Source organism: Saccopteryx leptura, chromosome 6 (assembly GCF_036850995.1).
Source record: "Saccopteryx leptura isolate mSacLep1 chromosome 6, mSacLep1_pri_phased_curated, whole genome shotgun sequence".
Lineage (NCBI taxonomy): Eukaryota > Metazoa > Chordata > Mammalia > Chiroptera > Emballonuridae > Saccopteryx > Saccopteryx leptura.
In genome coordinates, this window is record NC_089508.1 from 55,334,927 (window position 1) to 55,351,635 (window position 16,709).

A 16,709-nucleotide genomic window follows, 5' to 3' on the forward strand; every position below is an offset into this window, starting at 1 on the left:
AACTTACTCCGTGTAAGCACTAAAGAAAATCCAGGATCGCAAGCACCAGTATTTGCAGGATTCTGGTAGTACTGTGGCGCAAAGACATAAATAATAAGATATTAGTAGGTCAAGTGAAACGTTTTCGGTGATTGAACTTGGCCGGCCAGAAGTCTAGGGCCAGGTGTGATGGGAGATAAGGAGCGAAGAGCGCCAGGCGCGCGTTCCAGATAAAGGGGTGTGGCCGACCCGACCCTGTCTTCAGCTTTTCAACTTGTCGTTTCACCTGTAGCACCAGAACGCCTGGCAGTGGGGGTCTTTCCTGCCCACCAGGAGGAAAACCCGGATCGCTGGCCGGCCTCCCACTTCTCACTTCTCTTTGTGAAACGCCCCCATTGTGCCTCATAGGCGGAGTCTGGACCATTCCGCGTGGGCTGAAATGTGAGGGCTGCGCTGTGCTAGGGTCTCCAAAGAACTAAGATCACTTCCCGCCACTATCCCATTCCCCGACCCTCAATCAAGTTCTTTCCTTTTCCACTCCTTCCGCAAACTCGCCCCGAGCTCCTCCCACAGCCCCTCTCACCTCCCGCGCTGGCCTGGGGGGGCGGGGCGAGGTTCCGGACTGCGCGATAGTTCCGTCAAATCCCGCGAGACTCTCGCCTGCCGCCGCCGCCGCCGCTGCCGCCGCCGCTGCCGCCTCTTACGTCTTTCCCTTTGACAAGTCGCCGCTGCTGCAGCAAAAATAAAGGACGCGGCTACCGCAGCCACTGCCGAGCGGGGCTCCGGTCACAGGAGCCGCGCCCCAGCCCCTCCAGCTCTGGAGTCGCGTACGGTAACGCCTCTTCTTCTGTCTTCCTGGACGCTTGTGCTTGCGCCCCGCCGGCTGGGCAAGGCGGGCTGGGGCCGTTCCGGGGCCGCAGCCGAGAGGGGCCGCCGGGGTCCTGGGTGGGCGGCAGGCAAAGGCCTGTGGGAGCTCTCCCCGCGCGATGAGGGCCCCCCAGCCCCAGGGGCCTCTCTCAGTCCTTGCGCATACTGAACCACCTTAGAAGCTAACCCGCCCGCCGGAGGGGGCCGAGGGACCCGCCCCTCCGGCGGCTTGATGTATGTGCCCCTCAATCCTCGGGGGTCGCATCTCTCACCTTTTCTCTCATCCTTTTATCCTTTAACAAACGCCTCTCCCCTGGCCGGGGCCGGGGCCGGGGTTGGGGTCGGGATGCGATGGCCCGGCTCTTTCTAGATACGAGAACTGCGACCTGGTGTCGCTCTCGCCGGCCACCTTTTGAGGGGTGGAGGTTGAGGTTGGGACAAGGTGTTTGTCTCCTTTCCTCTGCATTTGCGTGGGGGCAGCCCATCATCCTAAAAACATTTTCCCAAATCTCCTGCCTCGATAGAATAACAATTCATAGCCTTTGCTACCAGGAGGCGAGACGAGAAGCATTGTTTTAGTCTTTAGAGTAAGATGAGGATGATAATGACAGGAGCTGTCCCAGAGAACATGGTGATGGGTGGCTGGTTCGAGGGAGACATGAAGAAGACAGGAGGAGCTGGTACTCTCATCTCCCAGGAGGTTATGTAAAAAACATGTTTTCCATCCTAAAGAGCTGTGAAGCATAGGGACATAATTTGCCTTAATTATAAAATAATGTCTCTAATACTGTGGGAAATATGGATCATCAGAATAGTAAGAATACTAAATCTAAGCAAGCTAATGCATCACTATAATTCCATTTCCAGAGATAGTGTTTCATGATTAACATTTTGACATATTTCCTAACAGACACTTAAATTTTTTCATATAGTACATGGCTAATCCTTGGTTGGCACTGCCCCATTATATATATGTTCCAAAAATTTATTTGAGTCACGTCTTTGGCCTTCTTGATTAAAACTGGTTGCTTGTTCATTATCGCTGGCTGTACTCTGTCATCACTATCTCTTTCTTTGGGCTCTTTTTCAAAAATGATTGCTAGCTAAGTGGTTTTAGAAATCAAACATTAAAAAATTGTCTTCTTGGATCTGGTACATAACATGCTTTTACACTTTGGCCTGTGGTGGGTGCTGAAAAGGAGCAGTGTTTATGGAAAGCAATTAAACTTTGATTATTCATAGTGGGGAGAAACCTGTTTACCTCAGGGTTTTATAAAATTGATTTACATTGGTTATTTTTAGATCAAAATTATTATGTGATATTGTTTCTTTCATAGTGCTTCTGTAATTGGGATAAAATGGACATGTGCCTTTGATTATATAGGTTTCTATAGTGTGTGTTTATACAAGCAAAATTGAGTGTCTTAGGTGCTTATATGCACATATATATGATTTATATTCTAGATTATATATATATACAATCTTGGAAGTGAGTTAAAATGTATCATTATATTATTTGAGAAAAGAAAGTATTAGAAGCAAAGAAGTCTTGTAATATTTTCCCCCAAATCACCTGATAGGATTATATGACAGAATCTAAGGAGGTTGGAAATCTGAAGGCTTTTAAAAATAGGACAGATAGTCATCTGTCTGGGGTTGTCATTGGAATGGATTAAATGGCCTATTAAGGCCTCTTGGAATTCTAAACCTTTATGAATTTTGCTTTCCCTGAGGTTCTTGTAACGTTGTTTCTTAAATTTCGAGTCATGCTCTTTGCATGTGACACCCATTCATTTTCTGGTCATGTACAGATTTCCTTCCCGACACAGTCATCCAGGTGGTGCATGGAGGAGAAAGCAAATGTGAACTTAAAATGCATCACTTAATCTGCTTATTAATTATAAATGTCTCCTAAAAGTCCTGTTTGATTAAAGAAATTTAGAAGACTGATGTTTATTGGGCTGAATTGGTCAATAGAGGATGCAAATACTATTGTAAATAACAATACAATTAAAATGTCCTAAGCATCCCCCCCCCCCCAAGACCAAATAACTTTTAATTATTTGGAAAAAGAAAAGGACTGGATGCATTGAACAGCTCATTTTTTAAAATTCAGATTTTCAGAACTTAAAATAGCAATGACTGTGGTTTGGGGTATGGAGAGACATTTGTGTTAGGATAAATGCAAATAGACTTGTGAAACAAAACTTGAATTTCATAGTTGGACAACTATGTAATAAGTAACAAACTTACTTGAAGAAACAAATTTATTGAAGATTTTATATACAATATATATACAATTTTTTTTTTTAAGTGAGAGGAGGGGAGATAGTGAGACAGACTTCTGCTTGCACCCCAACAGGGATCCACCCGGCAACTCCTGTCTGGGGCCAAAGATAATTTTTTAATGTAAATAAAACTTTGGTTTAACAGACAAATGAAATAAGTTGTTATGTGCAGATTATCATGATATTGGGTTATGTCATTTACAAAGTTGTAAAGCTAGTAAAGTCACAATAGCTAGCATATTAAAATTTTTTAAAAATGTTTCCAATGATTTGAGAGAGAGAGAGAGAGAAGCATTAACTCATTGTTCCACTTAGTTGTTCCATATAGTTGTGCACTCATTGGTTGCTTCTTGTGTGTGCCCTGACCAGGGCTTGAACTCGTAACCTTTGCAAGCCGGGATGACACTATATCTATGAGTCACCCAAACAGGGCCTGCTAGCAAATATTTTTGACTAAAACATTTATAAGGGAACATAAAGTAGGTTATTTCCTTTTAGATGTCATAATCTTATTTTTGTGATTTTAGTTTTTTCTGCCATCACTTACTGGGTCCTCTTAAGTTAATGGGAAATTTCCAGATGAGATCCCTGAGCACGGAAATATGGAAGTTGAATAAGATGACTGACTAATAGATTTTACTTATTTTCAGCTGTTTATTTTGAAATAATGTTAGATTTACAGTAATGTTGCAAAGATAGTATAGAGTTCCTATATACCTTTCACATACATCTCACTGTTGATGACTTATATAACCATAGTACAATGATCAAAATCAGGAAATTAGCATTGTTATAACACTATTAACTAAACTACAGAATTTGATTTTTACTGGTTTTACCCCTAGTGCTTTTTTTCTGTTGCAGGATCTAATCCAGGATCCCACGTTGCATTTAGTTGTATTAGTTTCCTCTAATCTGTCAGTTCCTCATTTTTTTTCTTTTCTTTCATGATCTTGACGTGATTAGTACTGGTCAGTTATTTTGTGGAATTTTTCTCATTTTGGGCTTGTCTGATGTTTTTCTAATGATTATATTGCCATTATGTATAAAGAAAACCACAGGAGTGATGTGTCCTTCTCACTGCATCATTATAGAAGATAGATGGTATTTTTTTTTTTAGAACCATCAGGAAGTTAAGTAAAAATATTGTCTCTTGAATACCTCAGTTATATAGTTTAGAAGTCCAACATGGGTCTCACTTGCTAAAATCAAATGCGTAGCAGAGCTGTGTTCCCTTTTGGAGGTTCTAGGGGACAATCCACTTTCTGGCATTTTCCAGCTTCCAATGGCTACCCATATTTCTTAGCCCATGGCTCCTTCCTCCATTGTCAAAACCAGCAACATAGCACTCTCTCTGACCCACCTGGTGTCCTCCCATCTCTTTCCCTATCCAGAAGATAGATGGTATTGATATGTCTTTAACCTTGATGGCTTTGTTAAGGTGGCCTCTGCTAGATTCTCCACTGTAAAGTTACTGTTCTTTATATGTGGAGATACATTGTTTCTCCTCAAAGGGTGCCACTGATTTTAACATCCACTGGAAGATCTTGTCTGCAACAATTATTACTGTGGCATTTGCCTCATGGTGATTTTGTTTTTCTCTCATTCCTTTTGCATTTATTATTGGAATTCTTCTGTAAGGCAGAGATAGATGTTCCTTCTTCATTTATTCAATTATTTATTTTTGAAAGTATGATCTCATGGTTATTCTACAGGTTATAATCTGATAGTGTTATTATTTTGTTGCTCAAATTGTTTCAGTTTGGCCATTAGGGGCTCTTTCAGGAAGGCCTCCACCCTTTTTTGAGTACTGATTTTTATTGCACCGGAGATGATTCCAGGAAAGATACAAATAAGTATGGAATAAAATTCCTGGAATTACCACTCTGGTTCCTTTCATTGGAAAGTAAAATTTAAATTGAGATCTGGATGCTTGGTGTGCTAATTGAGGTGTTATTACTCCTAGGCCCTCAGAGGACAGAGCTAGGAAATATGTTTAAAGACTAACCTGTTCATGCATGCAACAGCGCATTTGTGCGTGCACACACATTTATTTCTATATTTAATAAAAACTGTGAGTTCTTATTACTATCTTCTGTTCGACTCTAACATCACAAGGTTCATTACAACTTTCCCCCTATTCTTCTTTTTTTTTTTTTTTGTAATTTTCTGAAGCTGGAAACAGGGAGGCAGTCAGACAGACCCCCGCATGCGCCCGACCGGGATCCACCCAGCACGCCCACCAGGGGGCGATGCTCTGCCCATCCGGGGCGTCTCTCTGTTGCGACCAGAGCCACTCTAGCGCCTGGGGAAGAGGCCATGGAGCCATCCCCAGTGCCCGGGCCATCTTTTGCTCCAATGGAGCCTCTGCTGCGGGAGGGGAAGAGAGAGACAGAGAGGAAGGAGAGGGGGAGGGGTGGAGAAGCAGATGGGCGCTTCTCCTGTGTGCCCTGGCCGGGAATCGAATCTGGGACTTATGCATGCCAGGCCGACGCTCTACCACTGAGCCAACCGGCCAGGGCTCCCCCTATTCTTATTTGTAACTTTTATTCTGAAATGAGAAGTCTGGCTCTTCCTATAATATCTAACTTGTTTATTCACTTTTGGAATGCACATTACGTAGTTACAATTATTAGTGTATACCTTGTGAGAAACGTATTTGCTGATTTAATGCAGCATTTTGTACAGCTTTGTGTGTGTGTGTCTTTAGCCTTACAATGTCTGACTCAAAATACTGTTTGTTTGTGTGTGTGTGTATGTGTGTGACAGAGACAGAGAGAGGGACAGCTAGGGACAGACAGACAGGAAGGGAGAGAGATGAGAAGCATCAGTTCTTTGGTGCAGCATCTTAGTTGTTCATTGATTGCTTTCTTTCTTTTTTTTTTTTTTTTTTTTTTTTTTTTTTTTTTTCATTTTTCTGAAGCTGGAAACAGGGAGAGACAGTCAGACAGACTCCCGCATGCGCCCGACCGGGATCCACCCGGCACGCCCACCAGGGGCGGTGCTCTGCCCCCCCAGGGGGCGATGCTCTGCCCATCCTGGGCGTCGCCATATTGCGACCAGAGCCACTCTAGCGCCTGAGGCAGAGGCCACAGAGCCATGCCCAGCGCCCGGGCCATCTTTGCTCCAATGGAGCCTTGGCTGCGGGAGGGGAAGAGAGAGACAGAAAGGAAAGCGCGGCGGAGGGGTGGAGAAGCAAATGGGCGCTTCTCCTATGTGCCCTGGCCGGGAATCGAACCCGGGTCCCCCGCACGCCAGGCCGACGCTCTACCGCTGAGCCAACCAGCCAGGGCCGCTTTCTTTCTTTATTTTTATTTTTTTTGTATTTTTCTGAAGCTGGAAATGGGGAGAGACAGTCAGACAGACTCCCGCATGCGCCCGACCGGGATCCACCCGGCACGCCCACCAGGGGCGAAGCTCTGCCCACCAGGGGGCGATGCTCTGCCCCTCCAGGGCGTTGCTCTGCCGCGACCAGAGCCACTCTAGCGCCTGGGGCAGAGGCCAAGGAGCCATCCCCAGCGCCCGGGCCATCTTTGCTCCAATGGAGCCTTGGCTGCAGGAGGGGAAGAGAGAGACAGAGAGGAAGGAGGGGGGGGGTGGAGAAGCAAATGGGCGCTACTCCTATGTGCCCTGGCCGGGAATCGAACCCGGGTCCCCCGCACGCCAGGCCGATGCTCTGCCGCTGAGCCAACCGGCCAGGGCATTGATTGCTTTCTCATATGTCCCTTGACTGGGGGCTCCAGCAGAGCAAGTAACCCCTTGCTCAAGCCAGAGACCTTGGGCTCAAGCCAACGACCTTTGGGCTCAAGCCAATGACCATGGGGTCATGTCTGTGATCCCATGCTCAAGCCAGTGTCCCCACACTCAAGCTGGTGAGCCCATGCTCACGCTGGTGACCTCCTGGTTTTCAACCTGGGTCTTCTACATCCCAGTTCGATGCTCTATCCACTGCACCACCACCTGGTCATTCTGACTCAAAATACTGTTTTCTGAAGTTACTTAGGTTAGTTCTTTTCTTTCCCACTCATTTTAGTGTAATTATATTATTCATCTGTAATGCAGTTAAGTCCTTTTCTTACTGTTTTCCCTTTTGTGTTCCCCTCAATCCTGGTTGATTTTTATTATTTGCATATTTGCTTTCTTATATGAAACATTATTACTAAGCATTAGTATGTACATGAAAATATATACTTAAAGAAGTGTTACTCCTTATTCCTTTTACCCTATTTCCATCTACCCCCTTTTCTCCTCACCTGTTTTTTTCTTGCCCTGTCGTTAACCAGTCTTTTCAGTTTCTGGTTTATTCTTACACTATTTCTTCTACATAAATGAACAGATTGTGTGTTTTATTTTTTTCTCATACAATGTTTTAATTGATGTACAATTCATATAACCATAAACCTCCCCCTTTTGAAATATACAATTTAGTGGTTTTTTAGTATAGTCACAGGTTGTGCAAGCATCACCACTATCTAATTTAAGAACATTTTTATCACCCCCAAAAGGAACCCTGTATCCATTAGCAGTCACTTACCATTTTCCCCTCCCCAGCCCCTGGTAAACATTAATCTTCTTTGTTTTTATGAAGTTGTCTATTCTGGGCATTTCATGTAAATGGAATCATTATAATATGTGGACTTTTGTGCATGACTTCTTTCACTTAGCATAATATTTTGCAGGTTCATCCATGTTGTAGCATGTATCGGTTTTATTCCTTTCTATGGCTGAATGATATTCCACTGTATGAATATACCAGATGTTTTTCATTCATGCATCAGGTGATAGACATTTGGTTTTTCTTTTTCTTTTTGGGCTATTATGAATAATACTATTAGGAACATTTATGTACTAGGGTATGTGTGAACATACGAATTTAGAAGGAATTTCAGTTTCAATTTCCTAGAAGTGGAATTGCTGGGTCATATGGTAACTCTGTGTTTAACTTTTTGAGGAACTGCTAAGCTGTTTTCCTATTCCTGCTTTCTTATAGAAAGAGTGGCATGTTATACTCTTTAACTTTATACTTTTATCACTTAACAGTATATCCTGGAAATTACTCTAAATCAGTTCATTCTTGTCAAGAGATATGTTTTGATAGCTTCATTTTTTTTTAAAGCTGTCTACTACTCCACTGTGTGGATGTATCCTAACTTATTTAACTATTTTTCTACTTATAGGCATGGTTTATTTCTGTGTTTTGCAGTTATAAACAATGTTATAATAAATGACCAGTGCATCTATAGGTTTGTTAGAGGTGTGCCTTCAAGATTCCTATCAGTGGGATAACTAGATCAAAAGTTAAGTGTAACTTGATCTGTGGTGGTGCAGTGGATAAAAGTGTCTACCTGGAATGCTGAGGTCGTGGGTTTGAAACCCCAAGCATTCCCCATCAAGGCACATACCAGAAGCAACTGCTACAAGTTGATGCTTCCTGCTCCTCCTCCCTTTTCTCTCTCCCTATCCTCTCTCTCTCTCTCTCTGAAAAAAAAAAAAAAAGTTAAGTGCATATGTAGTTTTTGTTTTAGGTATTGCCAAGTTTTTCTCCAGAAGTGTTGTACTAATTTGCATTTCCACCAATAACAAAATGTGTTGTTGTTTTTCTTTTGCCAGAGATGACTGATTTCTTAAAACGCTCTGTAGTCATTTCAGTGACCTGAACCGGTTGTGGAAGGGCACTTAATGCCTGCAGTTGGCAGGTTCTTCTAGCTTAAAAATGAAATACATTGTTCACTAATACTGCACTGATACATGTAGGTTATTATGTGTAGGTGAAATCGATTGGAATGCAATTTCTGGTCTAGCCAGGATTGTTCATCTGAAACCTTTTGCATTTAATGGAGGTTGCTGCATTGATTCATAATATCCAAGCTCAGGAAGAATACTTCTGGAGTTTAGCATAGGATAACTGAAATTGCAAGGAGAATATTTTTTTCTTTAGAATATGTATGATACAGTAGTTATTGGTTTACATTGTAAGCTAGTTATTTTGAACAATACACACAGTACATATTGACACCATGGTATGGTAGTGATTTTGACCAGTAATGGCCATATCTTTTTATATTTCTTTAAGAAAGTAGGCCTGTTTTAGGGAGATGAAATCGAGAGTTTAAAGTTCTAGATTAGGATTATTCTATCAGATTTTAGTGGTGCCAATAAACCAAGATAACTTGAAAAATAACCCTATTTTACAAGATAACAAGCTCTGCCCAATGAGGCTGGAAATGTATGTTCCTTCCCAGAAAGAACATTGTTCATGTGCTTGGAGTGCATTAATGACAAAACATTCTGATGAACTAATGTTTTCAAGAAAACACATGCTGAGTGCTGATTGTGAATGGATCGAATAGTGGTCTGGTGCAGTCTTTTTTTTTTCTTTTCTTATTTTTTTTTAGCGCACGTGTGAGAGAGACAGACAGGAAGGGAGAGAGATGAGAAACATCAGTTCTTCGTTGTGACATCTTAGTTGTTCATTGATCATTTTCTCATATGTACCTTGACCAGGGGTGCTCCAGCCAAGCCAGTGACTCCTTTTTCAGGCTAGTCAGTCACCTTGGTCTTAAGCCAGTGACTATGGGGTTATGTCTATGATCCCATGCTCAGGCCAGCAACCCCAGCTCAAGCTGTTGAACCCATGCTCAAGCTGATGACCTTGGGATTTCGAACCTGGGCCCTCTGTGTCCCAGGTCAACAGTGTGTATCCACTGCCTGGTCAGGCTGGTGCAGTTTAAGAAAAAAATTATTGATTGATTTTAGAGAGAGAAGAAGAGGGGGAGGGAGAGAGAGAAAGAAACATCGATTTGTTAGTCTTAATTAAAGTGAAATTAATTTTTATTCTATAAAAACCCCAAATAACATTTGGTTTTACTGGTTACAAAGAGAAGACCATGAAACATCACAGAATGGTTATGTGTCCACCAATCTCTCTCATTTTCTTTTATTGTTATTATTTTAAAAAATATTTTTATTAATTGTTTAGAGTGAGAGGAAGGGGGAGAGAGAGAGAGAAACATTGATTTGTTGTTCCACATATTTATGCATTCATTGGTTGATTCTTGTATGTGCCCTGACTGGGGATCGAACCTGCAACCTTGGTGTGTAGGACAGTGCTCTAACCAACTGAGCTACCCATCCAGGGCTCTTTCTCATTGTAAATGATTTGCAGTAGTAAGTAGTAGTAATGGAATAATGATAATAGAATAATAGCAGTATAGTATAATTTTTTCTCTCACCTGTGGTTCTATGAGAGCACTAAATCCAAATTTCTCAGGAATTTTGGATATTCACTGAATGTAAAGAATTAACTGTTCTACAGTGCATCTAGAATGGAACTAGTTATGTATCATCCTTGAGAGAATTGAGAAAATACTTCAATATTCACTTCAAGTATGTGTGATTCTGATGATGAACCCTAGTTGAGAAAGATCATGGTCATTGTAATCAGATCTATTTTTCTCCCTCCAATTCTACCACTTATTAAGCAGAGTGATGTTGGTCAAATCTTAATATCTTAGCTTTAGTTTTCTGATCTATGTATAAAATGGTAGTAAAATAATAGTTGCTCCCTTTATGGCTGGTGTGAGGATTAAATAATCTCTCCAATTTACATTTATTTATTTCTATGACTTTAAAAAACTATCTATATGCTGGTTGATTCCCACATTTATATCTTTTTAGCCCAGACACTTCCCTGATGTCCAGTGTCATAGTTCATCTGCCTGTTTCACATTTCATTTGGCTCTCTAGTAGGCATCCCAAACTAAATTTGCAGACATAGAAGATGTGTTTCCTACCCTCATCATTTCCTATGAAACGTCTTAGTAAAAAGGCAGGACTATTTAACCAGTCACTCAAGCCAAAATCCTTGGTGTCGTCTGTGAGTCTTCTCTTTTCTTATTTTTTTATTACTGATTTTAGAGAGAGGCAGAAATATCCATCTTTTCTTTTATATGCCTTGACTGGAGATTGAACCCACAGTCTTTGTGTATTGGAACAACACTAACCAACCGAGCTATCTAGTCAGGGCTCTTGTCTTTTCTTTATAATCAGTCCATCAGCAAAATCCTCTTGGTTTTTCTCTTGAATATATTTCTAATCTGATTACATATCCCTATCTCTACCTTATTACTCTGGTCAAAACCACCCAGTGATGGGATTCAAATAATTTAACAGCTGGTTCTCTGCCCTAATGACTGTTTTAAGTATAAAAAAAGATATGCTGAAAGTTAGTTTATTATTTCATGCATTTAATACTTGAATAAGAACAGTAAAAGAGGTACACAAAACTAGATTATGTTATAGTTTTAAAATATTAATGAAAAAATAATAAATAATACCTGACAAAAAAATAAAACTTAAGATATTTCCATATTGCTTCTTGATTGGCGTCCTCACAGTTTTTTGTTTTTTTTTGATCAACACCACAGTTTATTTGTAAACATATATGTGTCAATAATCAAATTGACAACACTTTAGACATTTCATGTTGGCGTCCTCACAGTTATCTTTTTTTTTTTTTTTCTTTTCATTTTTCTGAAGCTGGAAACAGGGAGAGACAGTCAGACAGACTCCCGCATGCGCCCGACCGGGATCCACCCGGCACGCCCACCAGGGGCGACGCTCTGCCCACCAGGGGGGCGATGCTCTGCCCATCCTGGGCGTCGCCATGTTGCGACCAGAGCCACTCTAGCGCCTGAGGCAGAGGCCACAGAGCCATCCCCAGCGCCCGGGCCATCTTTGCTCCAATGGAGCCTTGGCTGCAGGAGGGGAAGAGAGAGACAGGAAAGCGCAGCGGAGGGGTGGAGAAGCAAATGGGCGCTTCTCCTGTGTGCCCTGGCCAGGAATCGAACCCGGGTCCTCCGCACGCTAGGCCGATGCTCTACCGCTGAGCCAACCGGCCAGGGCCTCCTCACAGTTATCTTCGCGTTTATCCTAGCATCATCGGCTGTGTGATTTATCCTTATCTATCTTTTCACTGTAGGAGTGCATGAAATGTGTGATAAGATAACCCTTGAAATATGTTTCTTTATTTTTATTTATTTATTATTATTATTATTTAAAGTGAGAGGCAAGGGAGGCAGAGAGACAGACTCCCACATGCGCCCTGACCAGGATCCACCTGGCAATCCTTGGCTGGGGCAGATACTCTGCCCATCTGGGGCTGCTGCTCTGTTGCTCAACAACTGAGCTATTTTAGCACCTGAAGTGAGGCCATGGAGCCATCCTCAGCACCTGGAGTCAACTTGCTCAAACCATTCGAGCCATTGCTGTGGGAGAGGAGGTAGAGATAGAGTGAGAGAGAAAAAGAGAGAGAGAGAGAGAGGAGGGAGAGGGATGAAGAAACAGATGACTGCTTCTCCTGTGTGCCCTGACTGGGAATTGAACCTGGGACTTCTGCACTCCAGGCTGAAGCTCTACTGCTGAGCCAACCAGCCAGGGCTGAAATCTATATTTCTATTGGTTCATTGTGCCCTGCTTCCTGTTGGTTTCATTATTTGGGGAACAGCAGCAACTCATAATATCTCGTGGGAATTTTGAGTGTTGCACAAAGCTGAAACAAAGGACAGCTTGTCATCCCCTTGGGTATTTGACACTTTTTCTCTTTACATTATATGTTTGTTTACTGAAGTAACAAATGCAAGGGAATTAAAATGTAGTATTTTATTAAAGGTATAATGAGTTTTATGAAATGAATAAGTAAGTATTATAAGTTCCATCAAATTTTTTTCACCTATGGACAGAATGAACTTTATAGGTGCTTAGAATACACTGTTGCACAGATGAACGTTAAAAAAGAGTAAGGAATGTAAATTTGTGATTACCAGATTGGGCGGCTGCCCAGGTGCCCACCTTAGAGAAGACTGTGATTACAAGTGCCATTTTAACAACTGGTTTGCCAAACTCAACAAAAAATTAGTTATCAGTTCTGCCGAACTGGTGCAAACTGGCTGAATCCCACCACTGAAACCACCCCCTTATCTGTGTAATTACAATTTTGTCTTAACTGATTTCCCTTCTTTCTCACTTGACCTCCTACAGTCTATTCTGCACTTTATATTTTGCACTTCATGGCTAGGATGATCTTTACTGTCAGTCAGATAGGCCACTCCTCTATTTACTATTTTACAATAGCTTCCTTTTACAATTAAAATCGCCAAATTTCTAGCCATGACCTATAAAGTATTTCATGTTGTACTTTGCCTACCTTCCTTCCTGCTTTCCTCTGTTCACTGTACTTCTGCTTCATGAAGTTCCCTATATTCTTTGATCATGCCAGGTGCATTCCCAGGGTTTAATATTTGTTTTTGCTCTGTTTGGAGTGCTCTTCCTTCTCATCTTTGCACTGCTTGTTCCCTTATATCATTCAGAGAGGTTATCAGTCTCTCTTTAGAGTGCTCTTCCCTGATAACACTATAGAAAACAATGATCATCCCCCCTCCGTGTCTCTTGTTTTTTATGGTATTTATGCTCCCAGAAATTTCATGACTTGTCTACTTGTTTATTATTTGTCTTTCTCATGAGAATATAAAGTCTGTGAGAGCAGGAACCTTACATGTCTTGGTCATTCCAGTGCCTGGAAAGACCCTGACACATATAGTAAGCCAAGGATGCAGCTTTAGGAAGTTGTCTATGAAGTAAAATTATATCCAATTTAGATTAAGTAGTTCTACTTTTTTAAGATTTTAAGCCAAAGGAAAACTATTAAGTCAGTTAAACAATACTGTGAAACTTGCACATTGGGTATTTACATGAGAAATGTTAAGTTTTAGAATTTATGATGTTATCAAGAACACAGTTGTACATAGGATGTGCTAAGTGATATATGAAAAATAAACTTGGAGTTCAGCTCTTGTATTTGTTGCAGTGTTTAGCGTTGTCCAATTATAATGGTGGTGCTATTGATGTAATAGTAATATTTTCTCTTGCTCTGCTAAGAGAAATAATTTCCTCACTCTAAACTCTTGATTTAAGTTTCTGTTGATTTCGGGGGGAGTACATTGTATTCCAAGCTCTTTTTTTTTTTTAACTTAATATAGGAGCATTTATAGAAGCCCTTTAAATTTTTCTATGTTAGTCACTATACCATAAAACTGGTCATGGGCAATTTTATGATACAGTTCAAGTAAGCAGCTTTGCTCTATTAGAAATACAGGATAGCCACCTGACCTGTGGTGGTGCAGTGGATAAAGCATCGAACTGGGTTTACCTTGTCAAGGTGTATATGGGAATTGATGCTTCCTGCTCCTCACCCTCTCCTCTCTCCCTTCTGTCTAAAAAGTGAATGAATAAATAAATAGAAATATAGGATAACCTAATCTAGCACTAGGAAGATTATATTATCTATGTGTTAATATAATTTAAAAGCATGAAGGAGCTTGTATCTTTTATATAAGGTTTACATTGAACTTTCTTATACAACCAAGTATTCAGTCATTTTTACAGTATAGTGTATAATGAAATTTTGTCACTAATATGGTCATAGTTTCTGCTTTCTCAAAATTGCTCATTGTTTTGGAAGAGAGGAATTGTGGAGAATGATGGAGAGATTCTGTAATTTTGTGAATGTGTAATGGTAGACAGATGCACACATAAAGGAATGATAAAGGTTAATACTTATTGAGCATTTACTGTCCACCAGGCACTATTCTAAGCACTTTCATTTGGACCACATTTAAATCTGGTTGAACTATTATTTATAGACCACGTTTAACCCATTTATTTTGCAGATAAGGAAATTAGAGCACAAGAGAAAGTAAATTGACCAAGATCACACAACTAATAAGTGGTGGATTCTGGATTAGAATTCAGAAATAAAGGGGGGTGTTGGTGGAGACTGTGGGGATGAGGGGGCAGAGCATGGAAATGTGCATAGGGACAGACGGGACAGACAGGAAAGGAAAGAGATGAGAAGCATCAATTCTTCGTTGCGGCTCCTTAATTCACTAATTGCTTTCTCGTATGTGCCTTGATCAGGGGAGCTACAGCAGAGCGAGTGACTGACCCCTTGCTCAGTTCAGTGGTTTTAGCTGATCTAAAATCCCAGCCAAGTACCTAATGTCGTGGGCAGGATTATTCTGTATAGGTGTTCAGAAGCTCATGGTGACAATTAGAATTTTAGGTGCTACATGCTGCTTTGACTTCTCTGTTCTTCCAAAGAGGGGAAATAGATGTTAGAAGAGAACAGTAATTGGTATAAGGATTGGGCTTTTCTATAGAAAAGTAAATATTATTGAATCTTTATGCCCTGAAGTAGTTTTTCTCTGTAGACTTTGAAACCTAATGATATTAAGGAGCAAGTTTAGTCTGCCATCTGTCTAAAGTGCAAACAAGTTTTGAGATTTATTAATATGACTGACTTACATTTGTATATAGCTTTTTAATTTACAAAGTACTTTGGTAAGCATTTTTTTTTTGTATTTTTTCGAAGTTAGAAGCATGGAGGCAGTCAGTCAGACTCCCATATGCGCCTGACCCGGATCCACTTGTCATGCCCACCTGGGGGTGATGCTCTGCCCATCTGGGGCGTTGCTCCATTGCGGCTGGAGCCATTTTAGTGCCTGAGATGGAGGCCATGATGCCTTCTTCAGCGCCCAGGCCAATTTTGCTCCAATGGAGCCTTGGCTGTGGGAGGGGAAGAGAGAGATAGAGAGGAAGGAGAAGGGAAAGGGTGGAGAAACAAATGGGTGTTTCTCCTGTGTGCCCTGACCAGGAATCCAACCCTGGCCTTCCACATGCCAGGCTGACGCTTTACCACTGAGCAACCAGCCAGGGCCTAAACATTTTCTTAATTGATCTTCATAAAACCTCTGTGAAATAGGCAGAGTATATATTCTACCATTTGACAAGCTTCCACAGAGAGAGGTAGCTGCCTGAGGCAGGAGCCCTTGAATAACCTTTAGTTGGTAGACCCTGTTTTATGAATATTCTATTCGTAAAGGAAGTTGCTATTCCTTGGCAGAACTGCCAGAGTGTGAGTGGTGAACTTTTGCATTGTATGGTATTATGGGCTAATGTCGTAAATAAGTGATTGGAAAGTTGCTTAATCTGGAAGCTGAAGATACTTGGCATGATGAGTAGGTAAAGATGGCCTGTTATAATAAGCATGTTCTTAATGTTTGTCAAACCGAAAGCCTTGGCATTTTTGAGAAATATAATTTTGATTAAAATTATAATTCTTTTGTGTGTGTGTGTGTGTGACAGAGAGAGAGAGAGAGAAGGGGACAGATAGGGACAGACAGACAGGAAGGGAGAGAGATGAGAAGCATCAATTCTTCGTTGCGGCTCCTTGGTTCACTGATTGTTTTCTCATATGTGCCTTGATCAGGGGGGCTACAGCAGAGCAAGTGACCCCTTGCTCAAGCCAGTGACCTTGGGCTCAAGCCAGAGACGGTGGGCTTCAAGCCAGCGACCTTTGGGCTTAAGCCAGTGACCATGCGGTCATATCCAGGATCCCACACTCAAGCCAGTGACCCCACGCTCAAGCCAGATGAGCCCGTGCTCAAGCGGGCTACCTTGGGGTTTCGAACCTGGTTCCTCTTTGTCCCTGTCCAGCACTCTATTCACTGTGCCACTGCC

The 16,709-nt window shown here is 41.6% G+C and overlaps 1 protein-coding gene across 9 annotated transcripts in view; it reads left to right on the top strand.

The window, feature by feature from the left end:
* The first annotated feature begins 661 nt into the window (after positions 1 to 661).
* Positions 662 to 16,709, top strand: part of HERC1 (HECT and RLD domain containing E3 ubiquitin protein ligase family member 1) — a 235,796-nt gene continuing 219,748 nt past the window's right edge. For 8 of the 9 annotated variants that reach the window (XM_066341955.1, XM_066341963.1, XM_066341959.1 and 5 more), the window contains exon 1: positions 662 to 811. The gene's annotated coding sequence lies outside the window, so the exon portion shown is untranslated. The remainder of the gene's footprint in view (positions 812 to 16,709) is intronic. The other variant, XM_066341956.1, reaches the window with a different exon arrangement.